Genomic DNA, 6,043 nt, shown 5'->3' with positions numbered 1-6,043 from the left:
ATTTTGATGTTATCCATGCATGTAGTGTGTAGTAGTAGCTTATTCATTCTCATATTTCTGTAGCATTCTATTTCATTATATGACTGTATATACTATATTTTATCCATTGTACTGCTAATGAGCATCTAGGTTTCCAGTTTGGAGCCACAAATTATAGTACCTCTATTGAATATTCTTGTACATATCTTTTGGTGCATATGTATACATTTCTTTAGGACATGTAACTTGTAGTGGAATTGTTTGGCCATAGGGTGTGTTTATATTTAGTTTCAGTATATATTATCCAGTACTTTCCAAAGTGGTTGTACCAATTTATGTAGTCTCATTAGTAGGGAATGAGGAATTAGAGTTCCATTTGTCCCAACTACTCTGCAACATTTGCTTAATATTGTCTCATTAATTTAGCTATCCTAGTGAATGAAAGGGTATTGCATTGTGGATAGGCTAGTTTTATAAAATAAATCTAATTCCTTTCCCCACTCATACCCATCTCACGCGTTCACCAAGGGAAAGTAATAGAGACATGTTTATTTTTACAAAACCCATTGGATATTTCTGGTTACCTTGTCACTGTGTAGTTCATTGGCTTTCTGACAAATAGTGCATTTTCTACAACTATTGCTAAACATGGAAAAGGATTTAAGATTTTGCAAGCTGGGGAAAAGTTTTATAGGCTCTTTTATTGAGTGAGTTTGCAACATTGGCCTGAAGCTTTAATTACACAATGCTGAAATGTACTTGCTTTTACTTGACTCTCTACCTAGATTGTAATTTGTATTCCTTCATTATTTTGTGAGGTTTGCTACCCTTAAATGAGGGAAATACTGTATACACCGTAGAGCTTACTCATCTTTCAGAACTTGAAAGTAAAATTGAGAAAATTTTACCATAAGTGTGCCCACAGCATGCAGTGTGTTTTTATATTTAATTTCTTGTTACTTTTGGATTTTTTCCTTGTGTCACAAAGGCAGTGTTGCTAATACTAATATGTATTTTTCATGTCAAATTGTGTAGTGAAAACAAGAATGCAAAAAACATTTCTGCTTATGTATTCTTTTCAGTGTTAGGATTTTGGTTATTAGTCTCTTCATAGTCCTCAATGAATGTAGATTGTTAGAATCATATATAGGGAATCACCTTTCGGGCATCATAATTAAGTTGTTGATTTCATCTGTTAAAACACACATATAGACTCATAACCGCAGATAAGCCCATAGTTTTTCCTTTTCAATATTTTATATGCCTTTTTGTAGCTAATACTTTTATATCTGACTTCATTTTTTACTGCTGCAAAGTACTGTTTCAAGGTAGAACAGCAGTTTGATAAATACTTGTGCTCTGCTTATTCATATTCATTTACTGATTATTGCTAGTCATAAGAATCTGGGAATTATTATTTTTGTTAATTTATCTTTATTGTTGAAAGTATTACAGATGTCCCCTTAGAATCTTGGAATTATTAACTCATCAGCAGAGGACCTGAGATGGCATTCATGTCCTTAAAAAGTTTCTGTGAGGTACAAGAACAATTCTTTTTGTTTTGCAAAGCATTTCTTTGTGAGAGAGATAGGGCTGGTAGTTAGATAGCAATAGCTTCCTTTTATTAAGTCTAGTTTGATTAAGTGTTACTTCATTTCAGAAAAGGTTGGATTAAAATCCAGGGTCTCCTTCCACATTGCTCTTCCTGGATCATATGGCTTCGTTGTTTTCTTTTTCTCTTTTCATTTCTTTGTCTTTCTTTTTTTCTGTAAACTACGCAGCTATATGGCAAAAATTTTTCTTGGGAAAATAATTAAGCCATTTTTAATGGTTATGATATAGGCATATAAATCTATTCCCTACTACTGTTTACCTTAAGGCATGCTATTTGTCAATTTTTTCCCTTAGATTTTATAATTTAAAGGTCCAAAATGTAGTAGTTCCTGTTATCTTTTTAAAGCATACTGGTTTATCCTGCTTTTGCCTAGGATAGTACTAGTTTATGTCTGTTTTCCAGTAACCTTTTTTTGATTTAGCACTTGTAATAGATTTTCTTTAAGCTTTTTTATTTATTATTTTAGAGAAAGAGGAAGGCAGAGGGAGAAAGGGAAACATTGGTGTGAGAGTGAAACATCGATCGGCTGCCACTGCCCACCTCCTACCAGGGATTAAGCTGCAACTGGGTATATGCCCTGACTGGGCAATCAACCAGCAACCGCTTATGCACTGGACAACACCCAACCAAGCTAGCCACACCAGCCAGGGTTATAATAGATAATTTAGAAAAAACAACACTATTATTAATAGTTGCATTAAAATGAGCCTGAGTAGTTAGGTAGATTTTTATGTCCAGCTGCTGACATGCTATAGTCTAGCACAGTGGTTCTCAACCTTCTGGCCCTTTAAATATAGTTCCTCATGTTGTGACCCAACCATAAAATTATTTTCGTTGCTACTTCATAATTGTAATGTTGCTACTGTTATGAGTCGTAATGTAAATATCTGATATGCAGGATGGTCTCAGGCGACCCCTGTGAAAGGGTCGTTCGACCGCCAAAGGGGTCACGACCCACAGGTTGAGAACCGCTGGTCTATCAATAGGTGAGATACAAGTGCATTAATGAGTTCTATTTCTTTTTGCTTTTGTTTTTATTGGGTTTTTTTTGGAGCACTTATCCTGGAAGTAACTGTAATAGCAGGTTGATGTGTGGAATGGATGGAGCAAACTTCTGTTCCATCTCCTAGTTCCGGAAATCCATGTAAAATAATTGTCCTCAGATAGAGGACGTTTCAGATGTTAATCTAATAACATATACTACACTCGATCTTAGCCAAAAGGCTGAGAAGTGATAAGTTCCATCTTTAACAAGTGGTAAAATCTGAAAGGAACTGAAGTACACCTCTCTTTTTAACACTTTCCTTTAATGACAGTATTGGGATTCAAAGTGGGCCAGGGCCCAAATGATTAGGGGCAACTAAATCCTTTGTTCTCAAGTCATGGTAAGAGATAGATTTGATGCCATTGCTCTTATTGATCACTTTGGTACCAGCCTATTGTTTCATGTTAATGATGCAGGTTGTAAGATTCATGAAGTCACAAAGATGGCAATAGGTAGTGTCAGTGGGAAAATAGAGGTTATGTGAGCAGAAATAGTGGCTGAGCAGGCCTGCCATAGAATGTGTAGAGCAGCACTATCTAATAAAGCTTTTTGCATTGATGGAAATGTCTTGTAATCTCCACTTTCTATTATGATAGCCTTTAGCGGCCGCTTGTGTTTATGTAGCATTTAAAATGATCTAGTACAACTGAGAAACTGAATTTCTAATTTAATTAATTTGGTAAGACTTATTTTGCAACAAACCCCTTAGTTAAAAAACAGAAGTATGTATTTAATGAAAGTATGCACTTAAGAAGTTGCTATGTTGATTTTTTTAAAGGTTTTCTACAACATTGCTCAGCAATGAAAATAAAGGAGCAGACAGTGGGTAATTAAATTGATGAAGAGTGAAGGGTTTACAGAATGGTTGTGGTAAAAAAAAAAAAGAGTGAAATGTTAAGCATACTCGCTAGAGAGTATTTGAACTGATGCATTTTGGGTTTTGAGTTTGATATGGAAGTGAAGTCACAATGGGGATAGTGACTTGAGATGAATGGAAGCCCTGGCCAGTATGGCTCCTTGGCCCACACACTTGAGCCATACTAGAAATCGATTTGATTTCTAGTCAGGGCATGTACTACCTGGGTTACAGATTCAATCCCCAGCCCCGGTTCGGGTACGTGCAGAAGGCAATCAATTGATGTGTCTCTCACTTAGATGTTTTTCTCTCCGTGCCCCCTCCCTCCACTGTCTCTAAAATCAATGGAGAAAATATCCTCGGGTGAGGATTAACCCCCCTGCCCCCCCCCCCCAAAAAAGAAGGGAAAGACTCAACGAAGTGTTGGTAATAGAGATACTAGGCATTAAATTGATAACATCAGGAATTAGTTATGTTATAAAATGATATACTGAGGTTTATTTTCATAGTGGGTCAAACTATTCCAGGTATTAAGTTCCAAGTCAGAAGCTTTGAAAAAAGATTGCTAATATCTAAAGTGGATGAGATCGATCATTCACAAAGGTCAAGGAACTGTGCTGGTATGGTATGTCAGAAGTCCGCAGGAGTGAAATTATGCAAGGTGGTGGTAGGAATAGTGAAGAAGACAATGAACAAGTGCTGAAGTCCTCCTTAAGGGAGCCACACTGGGAGAGAGGGTAGATGAAAGTAAAGGGAAGACATAAGAGAATATAACATTGGACTCGTACAGTTGCCAAATGGATGGAAAAGTGATGTGTAAGAAAAGGATATTATTTTAGTAATTACACTTTTTCTACTTTGGTTAGGTATTTGCCTCTCCGAGCTTTGCTTTGTTTGTCTAGTTCCTAACCTGTGTAGATACCTAATACATGTTTGTTCAGTAAATGCTAGACAAATGTGAATTTGTTCCAGTGTTCTGGAATTTTAGAACAAGGAATATTGCTTAAATACTATAATAAAGTGATTTGAGCCCTGGCTGGTGTTGCTCAGTGGTTAGAGTGTTGAACCACGCACTGAAGCGTCGCAGGTTCAATTCCTGGTGATGGGCCTCAGGTTTGATCCCCAGCATGGGGGGAGCAACCAGTCAATGTCTCTGACTCTGTCTCCCTTCCCCTTCCACTCTCTAAAAAGGAAAAAAATATCCTTGGGTGAGGATTTAAAAAAAGTGATTTGAAAATTAGTAAAATGTACTGTTACTTTAATACAATTGTGTTTTCAAAGTATGGATTTAATTACCCAAATTTTAATGTTGTATTTCAAAAGGTAATGTAGGAAATGAATTATATAACCTTTAACATAAATTGGTAGATGGAAACTTCTTAATGGGGTTTTTTTTAACGTAACTAGGATATTTGGGGTACTATTCTTGATTCTTAGAGGCTTTTAAGAGGATATTGCAAAATTGATGCATATCTTTCAAACTTTTCAGTGATTATTACAACTCTAATCTCTGGCAACTTTTTAAAATTTTTTAAAAATATATTTTTATTGATTTCGGAGAGGAAGGGAGAGGGAGAGAGATAAAAACATCAGTATTGAGAGAGAATCATTGATCGGTTGCCTTCTGCATGGCCCTCACCAGGGATTGAGCTCATCACCTGGACATGTGCCCTGACTGGGAATTGAACCTGCGACTTCTTAGTGCATGGGTGGTCTCTCAACCAGTGAGCCACACTGGCTGGGCGCGTAACTAGTTATTTTGCTTTTCCTTTCATTAGCACATTAGGCTTTTAAGGAAGTAATTGTAGCAGGTTAACTTTGGGCAGGATAGGTAAAGAAGTCTTCAGTGATTTAAGGTAAAAATTTCTAGATATTGCTAAATGAGCAGGAGGAGAAGAATGAAAGCAAAAGACCTATGGGAACAAAATTTTTAAACGTTTAGCCATATTTTCCTAAAACAAAAGTGGCTGGAGAAGGGAGAGGGAGAGAATACAGCTTTTATTTTGTGTGAATGTTTTAGAACTCAGGTGAATTTGGAAAAGTGCCTAGGATTAATATTAGTAGATCCAGAATTGGCAGCTAACTATGCAGACACTAGTATAAGTATGTTACAGACCTTATCTCATTTAAACTCACTATAATCTTGTTATTTTTTGTTAATCCACACCTGAGGATATTTTTTCCATTGATTTTTTTTTTTAGAGAGAATGGAAGGGAGGGGGAAAGACACACAGAGAGACACATTGATTGATTGCCTCCAGCATGCCCCTTGTTAGGGGCCAGGACCAAGCCTACAACCGAGTACATGGTGCCCTTAACCAGAATTAAACCCGAGACCCTTTAGTCTGCAGGCCAACACTTTAACCATTGAGCAAAACGCCTAGGGCTACTCACTATAATCTTTTCTTTTTTCAAATACAAGCAAAAGTTTATTTAATTTAGAAAGTCAAAGGTAGAAAAAGTGAGCCATCTAGGCTGCATGGGCTCAGGAAACAAATTACAGAGGCAAAAGAAGGTCCCTTGGAACTTAGGAGAAAGAGCAAGGACC

General features: G+C 36.7%; 1 protein-coding gene across 1 annotated transcript in view; it reads left to right on the top strand.

Moving 5' to 3' along the window:
* The first annotated feature begins 783 nt into the window (after window positions 1-783).
* Window positions 784-6,043, top strand: part of SPOPL (speckle type POZ protein like) — a 52,280-nt gene continuing 47,020 nt past the window's right edge. The window contains exon 1 of the mRNA XM_015561753.1: window positions 784-797. The gene's annotated coding sequence lies outside the window, so the exon portion shown is untranslated. The remainder of the gene's footprint in view (window positions 798-6,043) is intronic.

The sequence above is a fragment of the Myotis davidii genome, unplaced genomic scaffold (genome assembly GCF_000327345.1).
Source record: "Myotis davidii unplaced genomic scaffold, ASM32734v1 scaffold1137, whole genome shotgun sequence".
NCBI lineage: Eukaryota > Metazoa > Chordata > Mammalia > Chiroptera > Vespertilionidae > Myotis > Myotis davidii.
Note: the sequence above shows the minus strand (reverse complement) of the source record. Positions and strands in the feature narration are given on the sequence as shown.